Source organism: Schistocerca piceifrons, chromosome 9, assembly GCF_021461385.2.
Source record: "Schistocerca piceifrons isolate TAMUIC-IGC-003096 chromosome 9, iqSchPice1.1, whole genome shotgun sequence".
Classification (NCBI taxonomy): domain Eukaryota; kingdom Metazoa; phylum Arthropoda; class Insecta; order Orthoptera; family Acrididae; genus Schistocerca; species Schistocerca piceifrons.
Window position 1 is genome coordinate 19,180,750 of NC_060146.1, and position 15,163 is coordinate 19,195,912.

A 15,163-nucleotide genomic window follows, 5' to 3' on the forward strand; every position below is an offset into this window, starting at 1 on the left:
TATTATTACGCCAGGAAAGTTTACGGAGCTACTCCTATAATAGTTAAACGGTGGCCCGCCGACTGAGCTTGAGCACTGACTGAATCCATTTCGAACGCGACTCGACTTCATGCGTGAGTGCAGAAAACCTGGTTTCGGCTGAGCCGAGGATTCGGCTGATTTTTGGCCGTAACTGGCACAAAGTCCGAAATCAATATTTTTGGGAGAGGCCGAAATTTCGATCAGTGCTCAGCAAGGGGTTTCTGTGGCAGGGCGGTCGCCATATGAGGGTATGTCCAGTATTGTTGAACAGATCATTTGGATGGTCCATGTGTTATGGTGTGGTGAGGCACGGTACAGTCAGCAATTACCTTTATTACGACACTGTGGTCCTTCAGTATGTGCATCGTTTCAGGGATGCCTTCCACCCTGACTTCATTTTTATGGATGACAACGCGCACGTGCAAGTTCTCCTGGACGGGAGGATATTCGGCGAATGGACTCGCCTGCCCATTCCCCCAACTTAAATTCGACCTAGCGTGTGTGAGATGCATTGGGATGACATGCACCACCGACCATTCAGCGGTCGCCAGCTGCTGTGGTGGACAATGGAACTCCCTACCACAAGACCTCTGTACCAACATTGTGGCCAGCATGAGAGTACGTTGTAGAGCATCCAGTGCCGTCCCTAGTGACCACACACCGTATTAAGAACCATGTCACGCCTTTTGCGATGTCCAGGTGACCATCATGAATTGCGATGACTACAGTGGAATTATTGTATTTTATTCAAAGTGTCACATTACATTCTTTTCGTAGTGACAGTTACGATAACATTTTGCTGGACTGTTGAACAGGGTGTAACGGGTGTAAGTGTGCTGGCGTAAGCTGGCGCCAGCAAAATGGTCGGCAAAGATGTAGCAAGAAGATCGATAAAAGACGCTGGATCAAGTGCGCCTGTCAGAAGAGAGGCCACAGACATACCGACAAGCAACACGCCGCCAACGCCCTCTCGACCGCAATTCCTTAGATCGCCACTGCTGACCGGAGGGCTCAGTCTGTCACTAGCTCAGTCTCAATCACTGGCTCAGTCGGCGACGCACCAACTCGCACTCCAGTTTGGCGTCTGTCATTCATTGCATAGTGGTACTTGTACTTCACCAGCAGTGAGACAAATGTGGCCTACTACAAAAGAGCTTGTACCATACACGTGGACTTTCTTAAAGATAGGTAGCTTCCTCATTATGTAACTAAAGAACCCTGTTAATATATGTGTTCAGCGGTGTTTTAGAAAGACGATACCGGCCAACAAACAACATCCTTTCCCTTGCTTCCCATGGTGCAAGACTCTACAGTGGCAACAAAGATCCAACAATATTTACACATCTGTTACCTTGATATGTACACAAATCAGTGTTTCGGTCGTTTTTCTCTGCACTGAACAGTCTTCCCACAAACACGCCATGCCACGGTTCGCACAGCTCCCTCCATCGGAGGTTCGAGTCCTCCCTCAGGCATGACTGTGTGTGTTGTCCTTAGCGTAAGTTAAAGTTAGATTAAGTAGTGTGTAAGCCTTTGGATCGATGACCTCAGCAGTTTGGTCCCATAGGAACTTACCACAAATTTCCTTTCCACAAACACGTGAGAAACTTTACAAACTGGTGTTTCCCACATCGCCGTAACTGCACCACTAAGTGTACTGCGCCCGTCAGTACAGTCTAACGATTTTGCGTCCACATCTCCACATTTCAACACCTGACCTGCTGCCCAGGGACAAACAAGCATTAATGGCTTGGTCTTGCCACATTTACTTGGAGGTACTATGCAATCTAAAAACATATGACTTGTAATACATATAATTATTAGTCTGGAAATGACGTAAATAATGTTTTCCATTGCAGCCTCCTCAGTCACCAAGAGAAATACACCCATTACACTCTGTACATACAATTACAACACAAAATAAGAATTTATCTTTCATGTAGAATTAAGCCTCCTTGTTCACAGCGAGGGTCTGTATTTTACTGCTACGTCACTCAATAAACTCTCATCAGGCATAAATTTAGAATCCATGCTAACTGAAAAAGAAATTTATAACGTGGAAAGCAGGCTAGATGCTGCACCACGACAATGCGGGGCCGCATATTGCCCATGTTGTTACCGAATATCTTGCAAAAATCAACGTGAAGAGCATCCCTCACCCTCGCTATAGTCCGGATTTAGCCCCATGTGACTTTCTTCTATTGCCTAACATGAAGAAACGCCTTAGTGGGAGGCCGTATCACTCATCAGAAGCAGTGGTCAAGGCTGCGGAGGCGATTTTGAAGGACCTCTCAAAAAATGGTTTCCAGCAAGTATTTGAAGACTGGCGGAAACGCTGGGACAAGTGCATCGCATTCATGGAAGACTACTTTGAGAAGGACCATTAAAATTATGAGGCTGAGTAAAGGTATGTTGTCAAAAAAATTATGATCATTCTTTATTGAACAGCCCTCATACTAAAGAGACTGCCTCCACTACACTTGAGCCGTCCGCTGTGGCCGAGCCGTTCTAGGCGCTTCAATCCGGAACCGCGCTGCTGCTGCGGTCGCAGGTTCGAATCCTACCTCGGGCAGTGTGTTATGTCCTTAGGTTAGTTAGGTTTAAGTAGTTCTAAGTCTATGGGACTGATGACCTCAGATGCTACGTCCCATCGTGCTTAGAGCCATTTGAACCACTCTCTTAATCGATGGTACTATCGGGAAATGTTGCGACTTTTGCGAGAAAATCGTCCCCTTTTAGAATACCGCCGGGCGGTCTGCGATCCTTACCAGACAGTATTAACGAATACATCGAGAAAGTACAAAGAAGAGCAGCACATTTTGTATTATCGCGTAATAGGAGGTGGGGGGGGGGAGAGTCACGGTCATGATACATTAAAACAAAAGCGTTTCTCATTGCAGCGAAATCTTCTCACTAAATTTCAGGCACCGACTTTCTCCACTTAGCGCGAAAATATTTTATGGATGTCGACCTACATAGGGAGAAACGACTACAACATATGGAAACAGGAAGCCGCAACTCTGGGTTTGGATTGTTTGGGGGAAGAGACCAAACAGCGAGGTCATCGGTCTCATCAGATTAGGGGAGGACGGGAAGGAAATCGGCCGTGCCCTTTCAAAGGAACCATCCCGGCATTTGCCTGGAGCGATTTAGGGAAATGACGGAAAATCCAAATCAGGATGGCCGGACGCGGAATTGAACCGTCGTCCTCCCGAATGCGAGTCTTAGTGTCCGCAGAATCTGAACCGTTTTCCAGAAAACAGAGTTTGAACATTTCACGCGTTCTTACCTAATCCCGGGGCTCACGAAAAAGACAGGCGTACGTCACAGCACGTGACACTGCAGAGCCAGCAGCCATCACCGTAAGGGAGCGAGTTACTATTTCACACGAGTTTAAAATTTCTTGATTGCTTGTTTAAGTGGATTCAAGCTCTTGATAGCACACGACAAAGTTACGACCTATTGTGGTTACTTTTTAAATTATATTCTGATTTCTCGTCGGCCCTGCAGGGACCCGAGCGCTCGCGAAGCGTGGCGGACAAAGCGACTTGTGTGAGATGTCACAAATTCTTTACAGGGCCCGTGTATCCCGTCGGCCCCGAACTACTTCGAATGCTCGCCAGTAGCCAATGATTCCGCAAGCAAGCGAGCAAGCGCGAGGTCTGTGGATCGAATCTCGCTTCCGGTGCCCTTTTTTCTTTATTTAATTCCCCGTAATGCTAACAGATATTCGTGGTACGCCACGAAATTGTGTGATGACCAAGAACGGCTTACAGACGTAACCGAAGTCGTTTTGCAATACACACACTGAAAAAAACCTATGCACATGCAGAACTTTGGCGTTCATTAAAAGTGTTGTATGAAAAAAGCACTCGGTCTTCAGACCACAAGTGGCCCATCGTAACCATCCGTCCGCCGTGTCATGAACTAGATGAGGATGCGGATAGGAGGGACGTGTGGTCCAGTCGTTATGATGGTTTTCTTGGACCGGAGCCGCTACTGTTACGTCGAGTGGCAGCACGAGGCAGAGTGCACCCCGCAAAATGGCAACAGCGCGAGGCAGCCCGGCTGGTCAACCGAGTGTCGGCCGCTAAGTCCGGCGATCTGGCGGGAACCGCTGTATCCACTGCGGTATGGCCGTTGCCTGCAAGTGCTGTATAGCGCAATAATGACTGTTTCCCGTGTTTCTGCGATCAGCATCATCCTAATCCGTGCGGTGCTCCGTAAGTTACACATTATACTTGTCACGCACGTAAGTAACATAATATAAATAAAATGACTGCTGATTCGATTAAAAGTTGTTGTGCGTCCATTTTTTCCAACCTCATTACGAAAAAGTTTTTGTTTCTTTTTTCAAGATAAAGACTATGACAGGGTGTATCAAAAAGAATCATCCGATTTAAAAAATTATAACTGTTATGTTATTTGAGATGTGCCTGAACAGCGAACTGATAGAAAGAGCAAACTCCAGAGTTTTACATGGTTCGCGCTAGGTAGAAGCAGTATGCGCCCACTTCAGCTGTTGTGGTTATGTCGCGACAACAGAAAGCGTTTTGTGTCCTACGTTTCGTGCAGTGCGGGTCAGTAATAACCGTTCAACGTGACTGTCGTACTAGGTATGGAGTGGATCCTCCTACAGCACAGAGCATTAGACGATGGCATGAACAATTCCGAGAAACACGTAGTTTGTGTAAAGGGAAATCGCCAAGACATCCCCGAGTATCTGACAGAGAAAAGGTGTCTGATCCATTTTTATTTGTCGAGAACATTGTTACAGGAAGTAAATATTTCGAAAAGGCGTGAGAACGTTCTTTTCCCACCGTTGAAGACTGATTCGAATGACTTGGTTTATCAACAGGACGGGGCCCCGCCACCCTGGCATCTGGAAGTGCGGGAACTTTTAGATCAAAGGATTACTGATCGATGAATCGGTTGCACTGGATCAAGTGATTCAGCCTTACACCACTGGCCTCCAACGTCATCGGATCTGATTCTTTCTTGTGAGAGTTTATAAAAGACTGTTGATGTGTCTCTGTTAACAACAACAATGAAGGAACTGAGACATTGCATAACAGCAGCAGTGGAAGCTGCAACTCAAGAGACGCTTTCTACAGTGTGGGAACAATTTGAATCCTGACATATGCCGTGCATCTCAAGGAGGGCATATTGAAAAGGTATGAAAAAAAAAACTTTTTGAGTTTCCCGTTCATCAAGAAACAAAATTCATTGTATATGTTTATTAGTTTCAGAATATGTTGTTGTTGTTGTTGTTGTGGTCTTCAGTCCAGATACTGGTGTGATGCAGCTCTCCATGCTACTCTAATCTTTCCAAACGTCTTCGTCTCCAAATAACTACTGCAACCTATATCCTTCTGAATCTGCTAAGTGTATTCATCTCTTGGTCTCCCTCTACGATTTTTACCCTCCACGCTTCACTCCAATACTAAGTTGGTGATTCCGTGATGGCTTATAATGTGTCGTACGAACCGATCCCTTCTTCTAGTCATGTTGTGCCACAAATTTCTCTTCTCCACAATTTTATTCAGTACCCCTTGATTAGCTACGTGATCTGCCCATCTAATTTTCAGCATTGTTCTGTAGCACCACATTTCAAAAGCTTTTATTCTCTTCTTGTCTAAACTAGTTATCGTCCATGTTTCACTTCCGTACATGGATACACTGCACACAAATGCTTTCAGAAACGGCTTCCTGATGCTTAAATCTATACTCGATGTTAAAAATTTCTTTTTTTTTTTTCACGAACACTTTCCTTGCTGTAGACAATCTACATTTATATCATCTCTACTTCGACAGTCATCAGTTATTTTGCTTTCCAAATATCAAGCCTCATTTACTACTTTAAGTGTCTCGTTTTCTAATCTAATTCCCTCAGCATTAATAACTGCCATCTAGTTTCTGTACAAATTGTAAATAGCCTTTCGCTCCCTATATTTCACCCTTGCCACCTTCAGAATTTGAGACTATTCCAGTCAACATGGTGAAAGGCTTTCTCTAAGTCCACAAATGCTAGAAAAGTAGGTTTGCCTTTCCTTAACCTATCTTCTGAGATAATTCGTAGGATCAGTATTGCCTCGCGTGTTCAAGTTCATAAATATAGACGTGCCAAATCGGATGATTCTTCTTGGTACACCCTGTATGAATCAAAAAGAAAGACAAATTCAGGCAAGAAAATTCGATCTACGGACCTAGCACTTCTGTAACTAACCACTTAAATTATTTTCTCTTCTTTTTTCCCAAGTCATTGTCTCCTTCATTTGGTTCGGCAGACGTAAAATGACACGCCTTCAAGTTAATCGTTGAACACTTCGCTCATTTTTTATTTATTTTTTTCTTATTAAAGAATAAACACGTTGAGCTACAGTGCCGGTTTCTCGACTGCCGCTTCCTCTAGTATTAACGAGCATACAAACTCCATAAATACGCGTAAAATTTTCAAACTCGATTTTCTCGAAAACGGTTGAGAGTTGCGTCTTCCTGTTTACATATCATGAGGTCGTAGTCGTGCCTAACAGCCGGCCGAGGTAGCCGAGCGGTTCTAGGCGCTACAGTCTGGAACCGCACGACCGCTACGGTCGCAGGTTCGAATCCTGCCTCGGGCATGGATGTGTGTGATGTCCTTAGGTTTAAGTAGTTCTAAGTTCTAGGGGACTGATGACTTTAGAAGTTGAGTCCCATAGTGCTCAGAGCCATTTGAACCATTTTCGTGCCTTACACGTCCTGTCAATGTGAGTAAAGTCGGCGAAGGTACAGCATCCTTGTCAATATTGAAGTAATAGAATGGAATGGTGATTGTTTGAAATATTTACGTCCTTACAGTTAAAAAATCTACATAACTATTCTGTACTTTTCAGGTTTGTAATACTACTATTATTCTAATAAATCCAATTGTGTTCGCATATTTACTATGGCTAGTCAAGAGTGTTTGTACTGAACTCAATTAACAGACAGTAACAGTTTCAGGGCCCCCACTTAAACTTGAATCAGTAGTTCAGTAATTCTTACAGTGTCGGTTTTTGTGAACAGCAGTAATCTATCTCGATACATTTGTGTTCTAATAAATATAAGAGGCAATAAATTAGTAGGATCATAATACATTCAAGGTCCTCATGTTTCATTCACGTCCTGCACACTGAAAAGACTAATATGTTCCAATTATAAACCAACAGTAGTTATACTAGTTAGAATAACAGTGTGATGGTCATTTCTATGTTGCTGTCTTTCAACAGAAAGCCACTTCTTGTCCAAATTCACTGCGCTCCTTCGTTATTAATCTGTAATGTATAAAGATAATTGTCTTTATATTAGAACAAATCAGCCCTCGGTCACAAATATTAAGTCAAAATTGACCAGGTTTCGAAGCTACTATGAGCTTCGTCTTCAGAATTAAACTAACAGTTCTAAAACATAATAGGTATATAAAACATTAATAAACTAAAGTTTGTACTGACTGGAAAGAGATGCGGTACTTACACGTCACATTCTAAAAAAATCTAAGCCGGAAAGGCGACGTCATGAAAAGTTGTAAGTAAGATAAGATGGCGAGCGGCGAAGGGCTGCTCGTACCTGAGTGAACACGTGTTGCAGCAAAACTGAGGTTCCCACGTTAGAAAGTGTGGGCAATACTTCCTTCATTGTGACTTGGTTTTGTGACTAGTTTACAAAACAGATTCCAGTTTAAAATAAAGTGATATACAGCAGTCAGTTTTCTTGATTAACGGTATTTTAACTTGGATCACTTTTCCCTAATTAGACTGTCGACCGTCATTCACTTACATGAATACAGTGTTACTTTACAAACTGAATAGCAATGATTATAACTGCTACTACCTAGCACTAAACAATCTTTCTGGTTATGAAATATAACCCTATTCCTTCTCACTGGCTCACTATCACTGTCAAATTCCTATCATAGGAGTGACATCATCGGGAACTTATCCCCGCACTAATAACCAGAAGTGTTAAAAGTTTAATATTAGTTGCTTCCTTTGTTGTAATTACAACATACTCGTTCTGACGTATAGTATCTGATGTCCTATACATGAAGCGTTAAACTGCAAGATGGTCGTTGTTCGGCAGATGAATGCGAACGTTTTTCCATTCTGTACAGCCTTCAATTGTCATAGCCGCGCGGGATTAGCCGAGCGGTCTTAGGCGCTGCAGTCATGGAGTGTGCGGCTGGTCCCGGCGGAGCTTCGAGTTCTCCCTCGGGCATGGTTGTGTGTGTGTTTGTCTTTAGAATAATTTAGGTTAAGTAGTGTGTAATCTTAGGGACTGATGACCTTAGCAGTTAAGTCCCATAAGATTTCACACACATTTGGACATTCAAGTATCATACGAAAACAGCTTGAAGTCTAACATTGCACTTCCCTATGTTTAGATCATTATTGTTTCGCTCGTCTGGCGGTAACATGTTTAATCTACAGAGCACGCATCTCAAAGCAGACCTTGAGACGGAATGGTTAAGTGCGGCATTGCACAGTTTTCCTTTACGTGTGGAATGAGTGTCCGTTAAATTTCTGTGTGATATCTGAATGTAGGAAGTTTATTTGGCCTGCTTCCCCCTTTTTTTCTAATGTACAGTCTATGCAATATGTTCATCTGCCGTGCGGCAGATATGTTGCTTACTGCAGCGCGGAAGGGAACTGTTGAGCTCTGTTCTTGGGAAAGCTAACGGTTCCGTCGTAATTTATGTCGGTGTGACGTCAGACCTCGGATGGCTCCCGAAAAACAAGGCTACGGGGGCGTCGTAAAGCGGGCCGCTTGGGTTCAGCAAAGAAAACCTCCGGTAGGAAGTTATATTATACTCTGAAACTATATGATGTGTTCTGTGATTTAGTACTTTTTACTAATATTGTGTATTATTAGTATTATTTTACAAGGGACCCTATTTTGGCAACCATTTTTCTCAAATCGCTGAGTAAAGGTTTAAGAAAATAATTTTCTGATAACTTTTAATTATATTTTGTAAGAGTAAAAATTTAACTGTGGATAACATTATGAAGTACATATTCCACGCTTTAAAAATTAAATTTTTAGAATTTTGTTAGAAATAAGAAACGAATGATGGTCCACGTTTGAGCACTTTCCTCTGTAACAAAAATTTTTTATGGCGGGGAAGGGGGGGGGGTGGCGGGGGGGGGGGGGGTCGCAGTGCAGTGTGACCCCAGGACTGTCTTCTCTCTTCGTCCCCACCAACCTCCTCCTTGGATCCGTGCCTCCGTGCCTGGGACAGGTCAAAAGCAATGAGACTGTTTCGATGACGAAGATTGCGTGACGACAACGATGAACGCTTTGCACTGTCGTTTGGTGTAACGCGCTTGGGAGGAATTTATTTTAATCTTATTGTTTCCTGGAAACATCTTTATAGAACACAAAAGGAAGTGTGGTGGATGCTCCAAAGGCAAAAGAAAGGTATTAACGAACACATTCAGATACAGAATGAAAAAGAGACAGCCGGCCGGTGTGGCCGAGCGGTTATAGGCGCTTCAGTCTGGAACCGTGCGACCGCTACAGTCGCAGGTTCGAATCCTGCCTCGGGCATCGATGTGTGCGATGTCCTTAGGTTAGTTAGGTTTAAGTAGTTCTAAGTTCTAGGGGACTGATGACGTCAGATGTTAAGTCCCATAGTGCTCAGAGCCATTTGAACCATTTTGAACCACTACGTACTACAGGTAGCGGCGGAGCCCTCCACTACATTCCTTACGCTATGGTCAGCCGCAGCGAGTGTACTCACTTTGCGATGCGCACCGCTGCCTTCACCTTGGTGCCTCCGTGTGGACTGCAGCCCAGCCCACAGCTGCCCGAGCCATCCGACGCACGCCCGCTACCCCCACCACACCGGCACTGATTTCCGTCAAACACAATCTCGCAACGAGTTCTTCAGAGCCGCAGTACGACTGGCAAAAGGAAAAAAGGCTCATCTTAATGTTTGCTAACCCTATCCATGTACTACACGGCTTCATCATCTACAACTGGAGAATCGTAACTGTCGTCAACAAAAATATTCGAGCCGCTTGCAATATACAAATTAATTAACGATGTCCGCCCCGATAGCTGAGTGGTCGGCGTGAAGGATTGCCGTCCTACGGACCCGGGTTCGATTCCCGACTGGGTCGGGGATTTTCTTCGCTCAGGGACTGGGTGTCGTGTTATCATTTCATACTCATACGGCGCGCAGGTCGCCCAATGTGGCGTCGAATGTAGTAAGACCTGCACCAAGGCGGCCGGACCTGCCCCGTAAGGGGCCTCCAGGCCAATGGTGCCAAACGCTCATTCCTATTTCCATTTACGATGTGAATGTATAATGAATCGTTCACATCATTGTAATCTAACGTGCAAAATGATCCACGGAACTTGTTACTAACGTTCAGCTCAGAATGTTTGGCACTTGCACATGTTTCTTATGCTGAGTGTAATACAAGAGTATTAGCATATTTTACACATTTTCGCTCCCTTATGTAAATATTTTACAGCTACATCTACTTCCATAGTCTGCGAACTACTGTGAAATGCATGGCAGATGGCACGGCCCATTGTATAAGCCATTATCTTTTCTTCTAGTTCGTTCACGTATGGACTCCGGAAAGAACAAACGCCTCTGTGCGTGCTCTAGTTAATCTAACCTTGTGCTCACGATCCCTACAGGAGTGACACATAGGGGCTAATGGCACAGGATTGTTATAAATAAACTTTAACTACGTGAGAGGGCCCCCAAGAAAAACGACTGATCGCAGGGCAAAGAAACTTTGTGGAAACATTTGTAAGGACCTGCGGACGAGGAATAACGAATAAACCTATTGAAAGAGAGACATTTTAATTTGCATTTGTTAATTGCATATCTAGCATTTATAGACTTAGAGAAAGCTTTTGACAATGTTGACTGGAATACTCTTTCAAATTCTGAAGGTGGCAGGCGTAAAATACAGGGAGGGAAAGGCTATTTACAATTTGTACAGAAACCAGATGGCAGTTATAAGAGTCGAGGGGCATGAAAGGGAAGAGGGAAGCAGTGGTTGGGAAGGGAGTGAGACAGGGCTGTAGCCTATCCCCGATGTTATTCAATCTGTATATTGAGCAAGCAGTAAGGAAACAAAAGAAAAATTCGGAGTAGGTATTAAAATCCATGGAGAAGAAATAAAATCTTTGAGGTTCACCGATGACATTGTAATTCTGTCAGAGACAGCAAAGGACTTGGTAGAGCAGTTGTACGGAATGCAAAACGAGGATAATGGAATGTAGTCGAATTAAGTCGGATGATGCTGAGGGAATTAGATTAGGAAATGAGACTCTTAAAGTAGTAAAGGAGTTTTGCTATTTGGGGAGCAAAGTAACTGATGATGCTTGAAGTAGAGAGAATATAAAATGTAGACGCAATGGCAAGGAAAACGTTTCTGAAGAAGAGAAATTTGTTAACATCGTGTATAGATTTAAGTGTCAGGAAGTCGTTTCTGAAAGTATTTGTATGGAGTGTAGCCATGTATGGAGGTGAAACATGGACGATAAATAGTTTGGACAAGAAGAGAATAGAAGCTTTCGAAATGTGGTGCTACAGAAGAATGCTGAAGATTAGATGGGTAGATCACATAACTAATGAGGAGGTATTGAACAGAATTGGCGAGAAGAGGAGCTTGTGGCACAACTTGGCTAAAAGAAGGGATCGGTTGGTAGGACATGTTCTGAGGCATCAAGGGATCACCAATTTAGTATTGGAGGGCAGCGTGGAGGGTAAAAATCGTAGTGGGAGACGAAGAGATGAATACACAAAGCAGATTCAAAAGGATGTAGGCTGTATTAGATACTGGGAGATGGAGAAGCTTGCACATGATAGAGTAGCGTGGAGAGCTGCATCAAACCAGTCTCAGGCTTGAAATAACATATTGTGGAAAAAATTATATGAAAGTTTTGAGAAAAGCAGCTGAGATAATACGGACCTGTACAAAATTCGAAAAATAGTACTGGTATCGACAACTACTGTTGAGGAAAAGTGAGGCTAGAAGAGGACGTCCCGTTACAGGTGCCTTCAACTGAGGAACATATTTTTCCTCATACAGTGGAGAACGCATTTGTTGAAAAATTCCTGGAAATAGCTGTACCACCTCGCAATGTGATTTGTCAGCGAGAAATTTTGAGAGGCAGGATCAGTTTAGATGCCGAATGAACTAGAAAAGCGCCTAACTAAACGAAGATGTATATTTCTGTGTCTGTGCAGCAGAGCCCAGCAAAATCATTGCAGAAGTTGGCACAAGAAAAAGATACCGGTCTTGAACCCTTCCATAAAACGAATAAGCAGACACTGCAACTGGCTCGCGCTATTCGTCCACGAGACTCAGAGGGCCATAGACACAGGTTCCCAGGTAGATGCCGTGTTTCTTGACTTCCGCCAGGCGTTTGATACAGTTCCCCACAGTCGTTTAATGAACAAAGTAAGAGCATATGGACAATCAGACCAATTGTGTGATTGGATTGAAGAGTTCCTAGATAACAGAACGCAGCATGTCATTCTCAATGGAGAGAAGTCTTCCGAAGTAAGAGTGATTTCAGGTGTGGGCAGGGGAGTGTCATAGGACCGTTGCTGTTCAAATTATATATAAATAACCGTGTGGATGACATCGGAAGTTCACTGAGGCTTTTTGCTGTGGTATATCGAGAGGTTGTAACAATGGAAAATTGTGCTGAAGTGCAGGAGGATCTGCAACGAATTGACGCATGGTGCTGGGAATGGCAATTGAATCTCAATGTAGACAAGTGTAATGTGCTGCGAATACATAGAAAGATGGATCCCTTATCATTTGGCTACAATATAGCAGGTCAGCAACTGGAAGCAGTTAATTCCATAAATTATCTGGGAGTACGCATTAGGAGTGATTTGAAATGGAATAATCATATAAAGTTGATCGTCGGTAAAGCAGATGCCAGACTGAGATTCATTGGAAGAATCCTAAGGAAATGCAATCCGAAAACAAAGGAAGTAGGTTACAGTACACTTGTTCGCCCACTGCTTGAATACTTCTCACCGGTGTGGGATCCGTACCAGATAGGGTTGATAGAAGAGATAGAGAAGATCCAACGGAAAGCAGCGCGCTTCGTTACAGGATCATTTAGTAATCGCGAAAGCGTTACGGAGATGATAGACAAACTCCAGTGGAAGACTCTGCAAGAGAGACGCTCAGTAGATCGGTACGGACTTTTGTTGAAGTTTCGAGAACATACCTTCACCGAGGAGTCAAGCAGTGTATTGCTCCCTCCTACGTATATCTCGCGAAGAGACCATGAGGATAAAATCAGAGAGATTAGAGCCCACACAGAGGCATACCGACAATCTTACTTTCCACGAACAATACGAGACTGGAATAGAAGGGAGAACCGATAGAGGTACTCAAAGCACCCCCTGCCACACACCGCCAGGTGGCTTGCGGAGTATGGATGTAGATGTAGATGTAGATGTAGATGGCCTCGTATAATGCGACAGCAGCGCAAGAATTGATAGATGTGGATTATGCAAAGCGAATTCGTTACTGCAGACGTTTACATCTCCTACTGAAAACGAAACCATTGATATTCTTCATGTCACCGTCTACGCAGACGAGGCCTGGTCAAATTCTCCGTTCGCGTTAACGCACAAAACACAGGTGTACGGTCAACGCAGAATGCTGCAATGCTTGCAAGGCCATTGGATGATCAGTAAATTGGAGCGTGAATAGCATATCAAGACAGAACATTACTGGAACTTCATTTCTTCAAGAAATCGTGATCAGTGAACGCCATTGTTTAATGAGCCACTATTTCATGGCCCAATTGTAGAAATGCGAAATGAACTACTCAAGATTTCAACAAAGCGACGCTGCTACGAACACAGATTATAACACTGTACATCTCCTGCAGAGATTCTTGGGGAACATGTCGTATCAAAAGGCGTATGACTTCCACTGTCACAAGGCGTTAGCCCATCAGACATTTTACTTAGCTGGAGAGCAAAATATGAAATACTCTACTGACCATTAAAATTGCTACACAACGAAGATGACGTGCTACAGACGCGAAATTTAACCGACAGGAAGAAGATGCTGTGATATGCAAATGATTAGCTTTTCAGAGCATTCCACAAGGTTGGCGCCGGTGGCGACACCTACAACGTACTGACATGAGGAAAGTTTCCAACCGATTTCTCATACACAAACAGCAGTTGACCGGCGTTGCCTGCTGAAACGTTGTTGTGATGCCTCGTGTAAGGAGGAGAAATGCGTACCAACACGTTTCCGACTTTGATAAAGGTCGGATTGTAGCCTATCGCGATTGCGGTTTACCGTATCGCGACATCGTTGCTCGCGTTGGTCGAGATCCAATGAATTTTAGCACAATATGGAACCGGTGGGTTCAGGAGGGTAATACGGAACGCCGTGCTAGATCCCAACGGCCTAGTATCAGTAGCAGTCGAGATGACAGGCATCTTATCCGCATGGCTGTAACGGATCGTGCAGGCACGTGTCGATCCCTGAGTCAACAGATGGGGACGTTTGCAAGACAACAACCATCTACACGAACAGTTCGACGACGTTTGCAGCAGCATGGACTATCAGCTCGTAGACCATGACTGCGGTTACCCTTGACGCTGCATCACAGACAGGAGTGCCTGCGATGGTGTACTCAACGACGAACCTGCGTGCACGAATGGCAAAACGTCATTTTTTCGGATGAATCCAGGTTCTGTTTACAGCATCATGATGGTCGCATCCGTGTTTGGCGACATCGCGGTGAACGCACATTGGAAGCGTGTATTCGTCATCGCCATACTGGCGTTTCACCCGGCGTGATGGTATGGGGTGCCATTGGTTACATGTCTCGGTCACCTCTTGTTCGCACTGACGCACTTTGAACAGTGGACGTTACATTTCAGATGTGTTACGACCCGTGGGTCTACCCTTTATTCGATACCTGCGAAACCCTACATTTCAACAGGATAATGCACGACCGCATGTTGCAGGTCCTGTACGGGCCTTTCTGGATACAGAAAATGTTCGACTGCTGCCCTGGCCAGCACATTCTCCAGATCTCTCACCAATTGAAAACGTCTGGTCAATGGTGGCCGAGCAACTGGCTCGTCACAATACACCAGTCACTACTC

General features: G+C 44.2%; 1 protein-coding gene across 1 annotated transcript in view; it reads right to left on the reverse strand.

Annotated features, from left to right (window-relative positions):
* LOC124717150 (macrophage mannose receptor 1-like) overlaps positions 1-9,836 on the reverse strand; it is a 108,992-nt gene extending 99,156 nt beyond the window's left edge. The window contains exon 1 of the mRNA XM_047243908.1: positions 9,776-9,836. The gene's annotated coding sequence lies outside the window, so the exon portion shown is untranslated. The remainder of the gene's footprint in view (positions 1-9,775) is intronic.
* Between the last annotated feature and the right edge of the window lie 5,327 nt (positions 9,837-15,163).